This window comes from Alligator mississippiensis, chromosome 10 (genome assembly GCF_030867095.1).
Source record: "Alligator mississippiensis isolate rAllMis1 chromosome 10, rAllMis1, whole genome shotgun sequence".
Classification (NCBI taxonomy): Eukaryota; Metazoa; Chordata; order Crocodylia; family Alligatoridae; genus Alligator; species Alligator mississippiensis.
The window spans coordinates 11,724,846-11,741,397 of record NC_081833.1 but is presented as its reverse complement, the minus strand read 5'-3'; the positions used below and the strand labels follow the sequence as shown (position 1 = coordinate 11,741,397).

At 44.2% G+C, this 16,552-nt stretch overlaps 1 long non-coding RNA gene across 1 annotated transcript in view; it reads left to right on the top strand.

Moving 5' to 3' along the window:
* LOC132243516 (uncharacterized) overlaps positions 1-16,552 on the top strand; it is a 140,927-nt gene that overhangs the window by 44,575 nt on the left and 79,800 nt on the right. The window lies entirely within an intron of this gene.

Sequence of the window (16,552 nt, the reverse complement as noted above, 5' to 3'; positions counted from 1 at the left end):
GCTATCTCACCACTGCTATCATGAATCAGCATCCTACATTTTGATTAACAGAGCTGTTCACCTAATGCAATATTTTATCATCAAAAGGCTGTTCTTTCCTTGTTTTTTTTCTTTTTTCCCTCCCCCCTGGAACACTGAAGCTTGGCAACTGCTATGAATAAACTGTTCTAACAAAGCAGAAGGTTGGAAGCACTGCTGAAAGCAAAGATCAGTGGCATTTGGGTTTTAGGCAAATGTTTTTAAAATGTTGCATAGTCTGGTATCGTGAAATCTCTAGGGTAGCTCTCTGCTGAACTGGACATCAGAACAATGTTGTACAGCCGAAGCTTCTCAAATGGAAACCAGCTGCATCAAAGTCTATTCTATTACTGTCCTCCTCTTCTGCCCCTGCGGGGGTGTCTTGTTCCACCGATGGTGCTGGCATCTCTAGGCCTGAACATAGCATGAAACTCCATACATAGGCAATGAGTCGAAAATACTTCTGCATCTTGTCTTCCCCTACTCCTTGAACATCTGCCCAGCACTAGGTGGTTCATATAAAACTTGTTGAGGCCCTTGGATAGGAAGTGCCCCCGAGATAAAAATATCATCGTGCGTTTATGTTTAAAGCACACACTACCTGAGTCTGCAGGTTCTTAATGATGGCACTAGCGTGTGGAATTTCTCTTGTGCTACTTTGACTGGGGCTGGACTTGATAGGTCATGAGACCCCCTTTCAGCCCTGTGTTCCTATGAATGAGCAGAGTGGTTGGGTTTTTTAATTTCCTGATTGCAGGCATCCTTGAAGTGCTCTTTGAAGAAGGAAGTGCTGTCTGCAGGTTTGAGGTTGGTGGAAGATGCTGGATTGACAGCAGTAAACATAGCATCTATGCACAAGAAAGGAACAACATCTGCAGGGTCGTGGCAGTCTTCTCTGTGGCACCCAGGGTGCACCTCAGCACTGACTCAAAGGAGCTTGGATGAGGGTGTGGAGAGCGCTCTGTCCAAATTTGTGGATGACACCAAATTATGGCCTAAAGCAAACACACTAGTGGGCAGGGAATGGATCCAGGAGGATCTGGACAGGTTGGAGAAGTGCGCAGAACAGAATAGGATGCAATTCAACAAGCACAAATGCAAAGTGCTGCACCTAGGGAGAAGGAATTGCCAACACACTTACAGGCCATAAGAGGGATGACCCTCTCAGCAGCACTGTAGCAGAAAAGGATCTTGGAGTCATAGTTGACTCCAAGATGAACATGAGTTGTCAATGTGATGAAGTAATGCGATCAGTAAAGCTAACCGCATTTTATCATGCATTAGCAGGTGCATCACAAAAAGGTCCTGGGAGGTGATACTTCCCCTCTGTGCGGCACTGGTGAGGCCACAGCTGGAGTACTGCATCCAGTTCTGGGTGCCACACTTCAAGAGGGATGTGCAACCTTGAGAGGGTCCAGAGGAGGCCACTTGTATGGTTAGGGGCCTGCAGGTAAGGCCTTACGAGGAGAGACTGAGGGACCTAAATCTCTTCAGCCTCCACAAGAGAAAGCTGAGAGGTGATCTTGTGGCCATCTACAAATTCATTGTGAGGGACAACAAGAGATAGGAGATGCTCTATTCACCAGGGCACCCCTTGGAGTAACTAGAAATAATGGCCGCAAACTGAGAGAGAGCAGATTCAGGTTAGGCATCAGGAGGAACTTCTTTACGGTACAGGTTGCCAGAATCTGGAACGGGCTTCCAAGGGAGGTGCTGCTCTCCCCTACCTTGGGGGTCTTCAAGAGGAGACTGGACAAGCACCTGGCTAGGGTTGTCTGACCCCAGCGCTTTTTCCTGCCTGGGGCAGAGGGTCGGACTCAATGATCTGCTGAGGTCCCTTCCGACCCTAACATCTATGAAAAGCATGGAGGAATGCACAGGTAGTTCGTTTCCCTGTATAATGAGGCTGTGGGATCATTGCTGAGAGTGCCTGCAAAGGAGTTAATTAGCGCCAGCTGTTATGGTGGCTTGTGATGTGGGCACCTAACTGTTGGGAGTTTCTCTTAATCACCAATTCATTTCACTTATGCTAAGCAATTTGCGTATGATTTAAAGCCCACTGACATCAATGGGGATCTCTGGCTGTCAGTGAGTGGACTTAGAATAAGGACCTGAATGGCAATCAAAGGTTCTCCCTCAGATAACCGAGAAACCACTGATCATCACTCCCAGCATCGGGCGTAGTGTGGAACTGAGGCCCTGTTAGAGACAAGTGCTTAATCACATTGCCAGTCCTCTAAACCAGCCAGGGCTCCTGGGAATCTCTTTGACTCTTCTTTCCAGGTGTATTGAAGGAAAAAGAGCCAAAACGTCTTGAAGACAAGATCATAGAGAAGGAGTCAGTGTAGTCTAATTCAAGGCCATCCAAACGGATTTGTCAAAGCCTCTAATCTGCAATGCAGGGATATTTTGCAGTCAGTTGTTATTCTCTGTCTGTCAAGTAGTTCAAATTCCAAGAGATGTCTGTGCAAAGAGTCTGAAACGACAGGCGCAGAGACCTTCAACTGTCAATACAGTTTAACATCCTATGGATATTCTTTGACATGCCTGAGTTACCATTGCACTTCAGGTAAATCCCAGCCTGCCCACTGTATGGGTTGGGATCTGTCAAACTTCAGTGGTTTGGATGGGGAGGGGGAGGGAGGAATCTTATCTGGATAAAAGAAGTCGGATAGCTACAGGAGGCATGTACTGAGCCATGCCTCTGTTTTGTGATGTAGAAAACAGGGATCACACACCCAGGGAAAATGGAGGGACAGATGGTGGTTTGCCAGACAAGCAGGTGATCATGACTTCCCAATGACCAGAGATTTGTTCAGTGAATTGGGACTTGTTGCTTTTCTCCATCCAGGTCAAAGCTGACACTTAGCCAGTGGGAGGATCAGTGGTGCATCCAGGATTTTGAACGGGTCCCATAACCCTCTTGGAACGCTGTCATCATAAAGAACAAACTTCCTCATGTGGCGATCAGTTTTTTTTAGTAATTTAATGCTATTGATACCTACAGTAAAGCTTGCCCAATACAATACTTTTCCTTTAGCAGCCCTGCATAAATCTACTTACAACTTTGCTAGCGCTTGTTTACACTGAAATTTGCCTGAAGCTGAATTTTGGTGGAAAGATCCAGCGAGAGCAGCAGTCTTCTAGAGCTGTTTCAGTAGCTGTTCGGTACGGGCACAAGTGTTGAATGGGAGGTCGTTATTACCATTTGTTGTAGTAGGTGTTGCCTGTTGCTCCCCATCTCCTTTTTCTGACCGCATGAGCAAGTTTTGACACTTGGGAAGAGTCAAGTGCTGCATTGTGGCTACTTCTATGTTATCCGAAATTCTGAATAGGGAGCATGGTGTGAACAGCAAGGTTTCCTTGCTGCTCTGGGATTTGGTTCGAGTCAGAGTGGGAAGTAGATTTAGGATTTCTATTCAGGGCTGGGGTAAATAAAAAGAAAAACTGCATTTCACACTGCTTTCTGGTTTGCAGGGAACCTGGAAGTGCAAGTGTTAACATCAGAAGAAGGAGTGACAATAATTGTGCTCCTGGTGAGGGAAAGACTTAAAAAAAGATGACCTGCAAGGACCAGCTTAAGGGGCCCTCTGAGCAGGTTTTGAGCTTTTCCTTTTAGGCTGATTGAGCAAACTCACAGTTCTATATGGGGTCAGAAGAGGGTTAATCTCTTAAACAAGGAATATACATCTTATGCCAGACGGTTGGGAACTCTAATAAGGGTCAAATAATAAAAAGAAAAGATTATTGGATTCATAGTCATCAGGCTGGAAAAGTACCACTGTGATAATCTAATCTGACCTCCTACATAATGCAGGAACCATACTCAAACTTTATGCATTCAGTCTGTAGCTTCTGGAAAGAACGAAAGCAAATCTTTTAGAGAGCCATCCAACCAATTTTGATTTTAAAGATATGAGTGAATCCATCACCTCCCTAATCACATTCCCATATAATTTACTTAAATTTGACTCGATAGCATTTATTCACTTTTAATGGTTATTTGGACAATCTTGATTATCCCGAGGAGTATTTTGTGATTCCCAGAATTATACAACTTTACACTTGAAGTCCATCTGCTGCATGTTACCGGCTGCAGTGCTGCTGTTCTACTGCCTGTTAAAAGGTTCCTGGTGTTCAATCAGGGAGCAGAAGTTAAAAACTGTGACTGAATTACACACCTTAAATTGTGAACAGCAGCAGTGAGCAGTTTAGTGAGCCACCCAGAGTCTGGAAATGACTCATCCAAGCTGTTTGGCAAATATTCGCAAATAATGAATATATTTGCATAAGTCAGGAAAGGTTCATGAATGATTCATAAAGAAAAGGACCATTTTCTTTTAGATTTAAGGGTCAGATTCTCCATTCTGTTGTTTCCTTTCTGGTGTTGGTGCTATGCTGACTTTCACCAGATGAGTGTGTGTGGGCGTCTTTACAGGTCTTTACCCTCCTTACACATGGGTGCTTTAATTAGAGCAGCTCTGATTAAAGCGCCTGCAGCGTCTCATGTATTCAGCATCTTTAACTAAAGCTCATCGAATGAGCTTTAAAGTGCTCTCACCACTGTTTTGAAACATGGGGACGCTGAATACGTGTGATGTGGAAGCTGCTGGACCCTGCTAATTAGTGCTCCTGCAGACTCGATTAATTGAATCTGCTCTGACATATGCTAATTAGCAGGCATCGGAGCAGACATCCGGCACGTATATTGGTGCCGTGTGTGTGTATGTGCGGTTTCATTATTAGACATAAAGCAAGGAATAAAGCCCGTTTCATCTCTGTGAAAATGTAGGGAGAATTATTCAGTGTTTGATTTTCTATCTTTTGCTTTAGCTTTAATTTAGTAGTATTTATTAATTATAGTGATTTAATCAGTAATGCGCTATCACTGGAAATTGTTTCCTGCACACCGTTATTTAAGATTGCTGTGCTTATTATTTGCTCTCCTACTGATCTTGAAGCATTTTTTCCTCTGAATGGAAACATTTTTTTTTCTAATGGTTTATTATGACTGTTTTTCCTGAATGGTTGCAGTTTGGATATTCCTCCTCTGGGGCCTAGGTAAATTTGGTGTAGTGTGAGGTGCTTGTCATTCCCCCCCCCCCCGCCCCCATTAGGTTAAGAGCTCCTTAGTTTTTGTGAATTTAACTTGCTGTTGAACCTCTAACATAGGCCTTCGTTTCAGGATGCCAGCTGGGGTGCTCACCTGTTCAACAGTACGATTTTTATGAGATGCTCTCAGGAAAGACACAACACTACCCAGTACAATGGAGAAAATGAATGCAGGATCTGTTGCTCCCCTTAGGATAGGCCCGTGCGGAAGCAGGACTGGCTTGGAAATCTCTTTACAGAAACTCTTGAAAGGGAAGAGCTGCCAGTTCCCTCCTTGAAAAGTTTATTGGGGAAGCGAGGAGGGTCTAGGACAGGGATCGCCTGAGATGGACTGTGGGGTGTCTTCAGGCTTGGGAGAAGGAACTGCTTGGATCTTTGGGTGCAGAGCAAAAGGACTGGCATGGGGGCAGGAGACTGGGAGTCTGAGGGAGCAGTTTATAACTTAATGAACAAAGTGAAGGCTTCTTGAAAGAACCCAGGTTTGAGGTGTGGGTCAGGACAGGGCAATCTCCTAGACCCAAAATATCAGATTGCATCTGAATATTGACAGAGGAGCAGCCAGGGGGACAGATCTTATTTGTCTGATAGACTGTGCAGAAGGAGTAATGTGGGGCAATGTCTGTGCACTGTCAGTGAAGAATTTGCTGATCAAAAAGTAAAATTCACAGATGAGTGTTAACAGCAATTCAACCCTCCAATTTGGCTCCTCAGCCTAATACAAATCATTATTCATAATACTAAAAGCAGGTCACCGCACATTTCCATCTATGCATTTTACCCCAAGCCATATTCGAAAGGGTTGGCGTGAGTTGCCTGATAACCTTGGTGTAGAAAGGAAATAGTTTCTTAAAAATAGCTGGGCCTACACTAGGGATCTCATTATTTTCAGTGTACAGAAAGATACTTCATTTACCAAGACAGGCTTCCATCAAAGCAGCCATCAATGCAGTCTGCCATCATTTTTCAAAACACCTTCCTCTGTGCTCCATAATGAAACTACAGTACGGTCTATTCATTACACTGTAGGTGGCATGTCCCCCGACTGCTTGGTTAGCATAGCCCTATTGAATAAAGGGCCAAATGCTGAGAGAGGAGTCTCAGTGATCTGCACTGACAGTGGTACTTAAGGGTATTATAATTCCTCTTTAAAGGCAACAATAAAGTGTCTTTGAGCCATTACAGGAAAAGAACTACAAATGCAACATTTTAAGCCCTGCATCATAAACCTACTCGCTCCTTTTTCTTTTCCTTTACGTTGCACTGCAGAGGGTAAACTTAAATGCATGTAACTTATTGTTATTTGGTTTTTTTCTGCTCTGTTTAAAGCAACACAGTCCATTCACTGCTCAGTTCCCTGGGCTTTACTAGGTACCGAGGGAACACAGCAGTCTATGAAACCAGATGGAGTGTAGATGAACTGCTGGACTAACTTCCTAAGCAGATTTAATGGATGACATATATTGAATAGGAGTGAAAAATGCTGTTCCATGGTGGTAGATAAAACCTAAATGGATCTTTAGCTCCTCTGTGATGTCCTAGCCTATAGAATCAGAGCATACGGTTTAGTTACTAACTTCTTCAAGATAAACAGAGCAGTGCAATTGAGAAGGTGCCATTAAAATCCACAACAAAGCACAGATCATTTCATTTGCTTACTTAGCAATCGGCGTTAAAGAAAGAAAATCCTATTTTCTTGGTGAAGTTGAATTCGTTGATTTGTTTTATGTGTATGCATGTGATCAGATATCGGATATTTAACTATCATGAGAAACGGCCAGTATCCATTTTCACGATATGTTGTCAAAAACATTTCAAGGAGTGCTGTCATATAGTTTAGGTTGAAAATGTAATCTTTTAAAATTGCCAGAAATTCTTATGTTTTGATGGCTGTTATCCAAAGGGAAGGGATGGTATATTTTCAGAAATGGGAGGCTACTGTTTTCTCACGGCCAGACAGGAAATAACCTACATATAGGCTATAGCAAAGGTGTAAAGCACAGGGATGCTGGGAGATGAATGAAGCTTATTTCCTGATCTCGATCACCTGACACGGATGCAGTTTATGAAGGTACCCCCATCATATGGCTCTTGGCAGTGTTTGCTGACCTGAGTGGGTACTGTTTTACAAAAAACAGGAGGTGTTTTTAAACCTCTCAGAAACCCAATTGCAGTGGTGTTGTTCTGTAAGGACAACAGAATTAGATAGTGCTGCTGAAAAATGTAGGTTTAATTGTCTAGATAGAGTAAATTGCAAAATTTCTGCAAACAACAAACAATGTTGGGCATCAAAGAGGAGAGTAAGGTTCTCCCTGTTTTAATTTTCTCATACACTAGTAGCAACAAAAATTAAGGATATTCCTGAAAGTACAGGCTAGGTACATTTCTGGTTGTACAAGAAATTGTGCATTGTACTGACCTGTGTAGGTTCCCTGTCTGATATTTGTGAGTGGCAAGAACTTACCAGTTGAGAAGGGCAGATGGCTCTTCCAATGCCATCTTCCCCAGAGACACTAATCTGACAGAGATCTGCCATCCAGCTGTTGTTTTCCAGCCCCTCTTAGAGCTGTGCCTACCTCTAAATTGTAATTTTCCACTTGTGCAGCTTTCCCTGGTTTCATTTAGGATAAACTGGAGCTTGGCCTATCTATGCCAGGAGCTTGGCAATGAATGGCTAGAACAAACCCCCAGAATCTACCAGGGGCTCCATGGGAAGCTGTTAGCACAAGCTGAAGCAAGGCAGCTTTGGGCATCGAATCATAGAAAATTAGGTTTGAAAGGGACCTCAGGAGGTCATTTAGTCCAACCCCCTGCTCAAAGTAGGACCAGCCCCAACTAGATCATTTCCGCCAAGGCTTTGTCTAGTCTGGTCTTAAAAACCTCCAAGGATGAGATTCCACCACCTCTCTGGGTAACCTGTTCCAGTGTTTTACTACCCTCCCAGTGAGAGAGTTTTTCCTACTATCCAACCTAAATTTCTCTTGCTGCAACTTGAGACCATTGCTCCTTGTTCTGTCACCTGCCACCACTGAGAACAGTCTAGCCCATTTTTGTGACCACCCTTCAGATAGTTGATTGACTACATGGCGTGGCTTCTTGCATTTAGAGTGTGTGTGTGTGCCAGGTAGCAAAGACGCTTGGGGCAACTCAAGCCAACACAAGCCATTGGGCAGACTTTGCACTCAAAGGCCACATCCACATGAGTGTGGACGTTTCCTTCCCCAGGGACAAGAAGCAGTGGCATACTTCGTGCCGCTGCTACTCGTCCCTGGGGAACGCCTGCGCAACATACCCTCTGGTGCATGGCAGGTTGCCCCAGGTAGGGTAGGGGAGTCTGGGGCCAGCACTGGGATGGCCCCAGCAGCCTTACCTGGGATCCTGGGGGCCTCCTGGAGCTGCAGCAGCAGTGATCCTGCTGCTTGGAGCCTGGCTGGCAGCCAGAGTGTGGCTCTGGCCCGCCAGGCTGCTCTGATTTTAGGCAGGACGTTCTGGCCCTGCATGCACCGCTCTGCTTTTTTTTTATTTTTTTAACCTTGGGTTTTTATCCTAGGCTCTCCTGGGACCAAGCCCCCAGCTCCCTGCCCCACTTCTGCATGGAGAACAGCTGAATGCATGGCGTGCAAGAGTGGCACACTTGCCACTCTTGCTACACATACTGCATGGCCATGCTCATCTGGACATAGCCATAGGGGCCAGCACGGCACATCTATCTGAGTAGTTTTACCCTTGAAGTACGTGGGAAAAACTGAACTCTTCACTGCATGGAAGTGCCTACATCAGTGTCCATAGTCAGCTTCCCAATTGTCACTTACTTCTTCAAATAAAAATCTGAGTTGTAATCTCTGTAGATTCTCTACTACCAACCAGTTGCCTCTGACATGCACAAAGACAAGGTTAATGCGAGGGGGCCATAGGCTTCAGTAAGGTGAAGAACACAAGCAAAAAAGTATCTCTGCCAAATTAACTCACTCAGGAAGAAGCTAGCTGTTTTCTTCTTCATGCTTCTGAGGGGCCCCTGCATATGAGGACTAAATTTAAGGCCTTGTTTCCTGCATAAGTGACTGTTCCCTTTTAACGCGTGTGCAATGTATTTCATGTATTGTCTAATGAATACATGGGAAATGCATCGTTCTTCTCCATGGGCAGATCATGCTGCCTGGCATGAGCATTTCCCCTTGCTCTGAGCTATCACCGAAAGTGATATCTGGCACAGTGAATAATGCAGTGTTTCTGCCAAGAGGTACTGAACACAATGGCTATATAGATCTTGTAAATGTCAAGATGTAAGTGAGGTACTTGGGGATGGTTCAAAGCTGAAAAACGAAAGGACCAAACAGCAAAATTTGGCTTGGCAGATGTTCAGCCTGAACTTTTACAGGCTTCTGAAAAATGGGTATTCTTCAAAAGCAAAATGCAATTACAATGTAGGACTGATTCCCTGTAAAGCACCTTAACAAAGTAGTACCACAAAACGCTCTATGGGTTGTTACCAAAAACAGAACTAAATCTTTCAGGGACAGCTAACACTCCCATGCCAGTACAAGACTGCAAACAGCAGTAGTTATCTCCAACGAGAAATGGTAGGCAAAAAGCAAAAAGACGATATCATGCCTGTTCTGACCTGGGATTAGATACCCCATGGTGCTTCTGGTAAAAACAGAAATCTGTCCAGTTGCCCTTGGCTAAAATTTTCCCTTCCTCATTGTATGAATGCTTGTTGCTTCCAGCCCTGCACCTTTGTCAGTGAAAGCTGAATACAGATCAGTATAAAGCTTGCGGGTTAGAAGGATGCCATTAAGAATGTAAGAGATCTTTTTATCCATTACTGTGGCCTACGTTTGATAATCCAAATCCCTTTTCATTGGCTGGGCATATTAGTGCTTCTTGTCGTCTTCTCTGAAACAGGGGTCAAGTTTAGAGAAGCCCTGAAAGTCTTAATTCAAGCCGTTGTTTTCCCATTCCCTAGACCTGGAACTGTCAGATCTTTGACAGTCCTGTAGTCTTGCTGCAAATTGTGCTAGGTATCAGCCCTTGCCTTTGTTTTGGGTCTCAGAATTGTGACTTATTGTGCCTTTGGATTCTTACTTTTCTACGCTACTTCCCCTATCACATCAGCAGAGATTATCTGACTGTGTGTTTGGGTGCTGCTGTTGGTGAAAATGGCAGGGGTCTAGCATTTATATCTGATGGTCCGTGCTTAGTGCTTTGCTGATTAGAAGCAAATTGATCTCTCTAAGGCATGTCAGTGCTAGGTCTCTTCTATCAGGGTCTACTGGCTACCACGTACAGCTTTGGATAGCACCAAAGTTATGATGGGATGTGTCTGGGAGAGCCAGGGAGGGTTTTGAACTTAGAGGTGGGAAAGCTTTGTAGCAGGATGAAGAGGTCCCAGGGTTTGTCAGAAGGTGATGGGGTGGCCACAGTCCATGGGAAGCAAGATGGAAGAAGAGGGTAAGTGGCCTTGTGTGCTTTGGCTGTGTACAGATGTAAGGATCAGCAAAAGTCAAAGTGACCTTTTAAAGCAGTTGACAAACAAGGAGAGATGGAAGGAAACGCAAATTAATAGGCTAAAGACATTGAAATTCTTGTGTCTCCCTTTGGAGCATTCCCGTGCCACACTCGTGAAGGAGCTACATTCAACACGATTCCTCTGTCTAGCTTGGCTTTGCCGCAGCTCGCGTAGCTCTGCTCTTCTCTGCCTCCCATGATGTTTTTTTGCTGATCACCCTCCTTGTTCCTCTAACCCTTCTGAGAATCCCGACTGCCATAGTCCCGCGATACATAGCTCAGTCCCCCTGAGTGCACTTGCGAGCCTCCTACCCCTCTCCACTTTTTAAATTTCTGCCTGTAGTGACTTTTATGTGGAAATAGTTCAGTAGCTGCATTTCCCGTCTGCCCCCAACACTTAATTCCTGAGGGCCGGTCAGGCCTAGCCCTTCCAGTTCCTTTCTAAAGCAGATGCATACTGTGAGACTCGCCACTGCCTGTTTATTATTAATTCATAACTAATAAGTTCCTGAATTAAAGGCTTATGGAGGTTCAGGAAGCACCGTGTCTCCTATGCCTGCTGCTTAATCACAGTGAGAGCTAGCCACATTTTTCTGGTGAATAGATTATTCACTGAAAAGTGTGATTTTTTTTTTTTTGGCTGTCCTGAAACTGCACAAACATCTAAAATACATCCTGGAAAGCTGTACGATTCACACAGCAGAGGAAGAGGTGCTGCTGCTGCCCCCTGCACTCACTACCCCAGTTGTTAAAGCATTCACCCAGGTATACGAGGTCCAGGTTCAAATCCCTCTTCTGTCTGAAGAGATTTGAATCCATGTTTTTCCAGTTCCCAGGAGCATACACTAACTAGAGTGCAATTAGGTATTTTGGGGTGGGTTGCTCTCCAGCTCTCCTCTAAAAGGTGCCTTGCTTCGCACAGAAAATGTAAATATTTGGGGAGACACGCACAGGGAGAGAGAGACTGACTCTGTAGCCCAGTGGTCAGGATGCTTCTCTGGGAAGTAGGATAGCAGGGTTGCAGCCCCTGTTTCAAGTATTTCATACAAAGTGAAATAGCTGCAACAGCAAAGACTGAGGCAGCTGTGTCGTGTGGTTGGATGGAAGTTCAGCAGCTCGCCCAGGATCCCCAGCGTGGCTTGGGGTCACTAAGCACCACCATAGCACAAATGATGGCCGATAACTGCACATTTGCCATGTAACAGCACACCTTTATTATATGGTATTTTGGTAACTTTTTGAAATTGTGGTCCAGTACTAATTACACAGTGACTCACGATAACTCGACTATTCTCCAGATAACTCTGCAATTAGCTTGTGTCACCACTGTAATTTGTTAAGTATGATTTAATAAGAAGAGACTAATTTCTGCTGCTCAGTTAAAGGCACATTTGGTTTTTCACTCCATAGATTCACGAAAGAGACAGTATCTTTGTTTTATCCCCTCTCAAATTAAATGGGATGTAGAAATCTCATGAAATGTAATGGAATCAATTACTCTGTAAAGATTCCCTGATGTTTCATCTCGTGTCCTCTCAGACTACCAAAGAACGTACTTCAGCAAATGAAGCTGCTGAAAGCACTGTTGGGACTGCTCTTTGCATGGAAAGCAAAAGGCCAGGGTTTTACCAGGGGGGGAATAAAGCAGGAGCTCTGCATAGTTGCATTGTCACAGTCAAATTCTCCTTCAAGATCTGCAGGCCGTCTCAGCCTTGCTCCTCTGCTCTCCATGCAACTTTGGAGTGGAGATAAGAGGAGACCATTCAGGTGAATTATTTCAGGCATTTTCAGAGCTGAAACAAATGGATCCATAAATCTTCTGATTGTGATAAAGCCAAGGGACCCTGTGCCCAGTCTGGAGTGGAGACACAAGAGGTCGGGCCTGGAAAGAGGTTGGGGTTTTACCTGCAAAGCCCATCCATTTCCCCCTCTCAATGCATCATACTGTACTAAGTGGGCAAGGATCTGCTGCAGCAGTAACAAGCAGGAGAGTGTTGTGGAAGATGCAGGGTTCTTGGCAGGTGTGGCTTCACAGGAGGGTGAATCAAAAGCACTAATGACTAACTAGGATAACTGTGCTAGGCCCCACGCCATAAACATTTGCTCGGCAGGAATAGCCTGGCAATTTGCAGCTACGAATGCTTTTCATGCTGCTCTATTTCCATCTACGGCAATTTGTTGCAGCAGAAATGGATGCAAGTGGAACAGTTAAGGTCAACACCCGGATTCAGGGTTTCTCTGTTCAGGATCTTTTAATACCGCTCCAGCCTATTATAGATTTATGGGACAGATGGAACATTTCTCATAATTGAGGAAAAATTGGGGTCGTCCTGGATTTTGTTTCTCTCTCATCTCTATGGGGTTATTTCAGGCCTCCTGCCATTTAGTTGATGCAAGTGTTTTTGTCAATACAAGCCTCGGTCTGGGTGGAGAGGGAGACATGGTCTTGCAAGCTACGTACGGCTGCCCACCGTATTCTAACGGAGGCACGAACGTACCACGGAGAACATCCTGTGATCATAAACAGGGTCTGGCAATAAAAAGCAAAAAACCCAGATTAAAGATGTCGTACAGTTTTATTGGAAGATGTGAAAACAGCACTTTTATAATATACTTTGCTTATGGAATTTATTACAGCCTGGCATAAGCCTCACTCGCATTCGAGGGCAGCTGCTACACAGTGTACTGAGCAACCAGGAGTGCTTCCTGGATGTGCCTCAATGGAGCTGGGTACAGCATCCCCCCCACACCCTATATTAACAATACCCAGGTCCCATTTGCTGCTTTCACTGGCTCCTCTTCTTCTCGATCTCTCTTGATATCAGATCAGACAGCAGGCTGACAAATGACCACTACCTAGGTGCTTATATAGCCCTTATCACTGCACTTCCTTAGTGCCGCCCAGTCACGAATAGCTTTTATTATCTTGGGGCAACTCTATGAGTTAGGGGACTCTTGTCCCCATTTTAAAGACTGTAGGGCTATGTGTTTGAGTCGCAGGTTACACATTGGATTTTCTGATTTGGACCTTAAGAGAGGAAGTAACATGCTGGCTAAGAAGTAGTTACTGGATGCCTTGGGGGATTATTTAATAGAATATGGAGTATCTGACTGCATACAAATTCAGTCAAGATCACTACTATCTGGCCGCTGTTGAGGTATTTGTGAAAAGGAGTCACTTATCAGTATCACAGGAGTCACCAGACTCGATCGGGGCATGGTTCTGATCAGTGCTGGTATCCTGTCCCTGACAGTGCTTCAGAGGAAGGTGTCCGAACCTCCAGGAGGTAGCTGTGGCATAATCATTCCCCTGCATTAGGTCTTATCCCAATCTCTGATAGATATAGATTGGTTTGAAGGTCAGAGGGGATGTGAGATCTCTTCTAGGATGTTGTTAGCACTAACAATTGTAATTCCCAATAGTCGTGTTATCTGTCTGCGGGTCCTATCCTGTTTTGAATTGATGGGAACATGTGGCAGTGAGTTCCACGGCCTAATTATCCATAGCGCGGGGGAAAACTTCCACAACAAAACAACCATCTTATGGATATATTTACTGATTAGATGTATATGCAGCCCTTGCCAAAAAAGGCTCAGGGTGGCTTACAATTGAAAGACAAGGCAAAGCAAAGTAAAATTATAGTAACGGAAGAAAGGAGAGTGGACGCACACCTTGGTGGGGTTATCTGACCCCAGCAGGCTTTCCTGCCCAGAGCAGGGGGGCTGCACCCAATGATCTCTTGAGGTCCCTCCCAGCCCTAAACTTCTGTGAATCCATGAAGAAAATACTAAAATAAGAAAGGACAACAAAACACCCTCTCCCCCATGTCCCCCCCCCCCCCCCAAAAAAAAAAAAAAAATTAATTCGGATACAATCAACCCCATCCCAACTCAGTAGAGAGGTTAAAGATCAAGTGGCTATGGGGTAAAATATTATTTTTTGAGTCAAATTAAGACTTTGCAAAGAACAGACCCAAGGTTTGTACTACCACCTAACTCCCACTTCTATGCTTATCTCCTAAACAAGCCCCTCTTGGTAAAAGCTGAGACAAGTTTGGAGGAAGCATGTCCTGCCCCAGTTCCTTGTGTGGTGGGAAATCCTTGCTGCGATGAGAGTTTTACAGCTGTCTTAACTGAAATAAGAGCTGACCACAAGATCTTTCACACAGTGTGAAAAAAGGAATAAAGGAATATAGACTGAAATAAAGGAATAAAGGAATAATAATATATAAATAAAGGATAAATAATAAATAAAGTAATAAAGATTGTATAAAGACTAAATAAAGTAATAAAGACTATATAAATAAAGAATAAATAATAAATAAAGGAATAAAGACTGAACCCCCCTATAGATTAGTTGCTTCTTTTCCACAGTGCGGCATTTTTGTCATCATTACAGGATTGACTCTTCAGGAGCCAGCCATGCTGCAAATGGGTGTCAGTTGGTGCCTGTCACAAAAAGGTAGAGGAAAGGCAGAGGTATTAGCATTCTTCTGTTCTTTCTAATAAATCTCTTTCCACTTGCCAGGAAAGAGGCTTTTGCCTCTAGCGGTTTGTTCTTATTACAGAAAGCATATTGAGAAATTAGAAAAGGTGCAGAAGAGGGTAACTAGTATGATAAAAGGTCTCGGGGGTTTATAGCTGTGTGGAGAGGTTAGGAAAATTAGGCTTGAATTCATTAGAAGACAGGAGATTAAGGGAGGACATGATTGAGTTATAAAATTCAGAGCGGCTTGGGGAAGTCGGAGGGAATGAAAGCCGCCTGGGAGCAGGTGGGAAACACAAGTATGCATGAACTGAAAGTAAGGAAGGGCTGGGGACCGGAAGGTGGGTTGTGTCAACTGGACTCTGAACAGCAGAGAGAGTGACTTCTTCCTTGGCTGCACTGCATTCAAGGGGATAAAGTTACAGACAAACGAGGAACAAACAAGCAAAAACATTTCCATTGAAGGCAGGCTTCTGCCACCATCATGCACGCTGTGTAGTAGCATATTAATCTGTGACTATTTCTGCTCATTTCAGCAGGTTGCTTGAGGATTTAAGGTGCTGCAAAGGACAGGGAGGCAATATTCAGTTCTTCTCATTAATCTTTCTAGCCTGTCACTTGGCCCACATCATTTTCCCTTTGCTCCCTTCCACTGCTTCCTTGATTTCTGTCGTTTTATACATTAGCTGCTTTTTCCTTTCAAAGTCCTTCAGCTATCTACCCATCACCTCTATTCATTGCTGAAACGGAGACTCCTGCCTCCTACTTGATATCAGCCTTCCCCATGTACTAGAGGTTTTCAAACACCCGCTTTCCTGCTTTCCCCCCTGCCGTCCCCATGTTGGGGAGTTTGTCCTCATAACAACTGAAAAAATGAGCTGGGCCATTAAAAGATATCAACCTCCCAAATCCTTACATTGCATTTTCCTGGAAACTCTTGGCTCATCACTTGAATGCTACCACAACTTACCTCTGCCAGATGCCTATCAAATCCTGGCAGTCATGAAGCCCTGGGTGCACTTCAGAAACCTTGCATATCATGCTTGTTAATAGTCTCCTTGTCTCCTTATATTCCTTGTCTATCTCTGTCTTGGGTGTTATACTGGCTTCAAGTTTTGGGGGCATGGAGCATCTTTTTGGCCATGACTAGGGGAACACAGGTACTATATTGACACAAATAATAGATAATAATAGTTAGCTATTATACTTCTATAAAGACTGAGACTGCCCAAGAACTTTATAAGCATTAATTCATTTAACCTCACAGTAGCTATGTCAGCTAGGTCCATTGATTATTAGTAAAATGCCAGTTTAACAGGTGATGAATAAACCGAATCACAGAGACGTTAGCTAAGTCCTGGAGGTGCTTGGGAAATAGTAACTATTTTCCTCCAAAAAAATCTCTGAAGTAAATGAAAAAATGTGTTTACT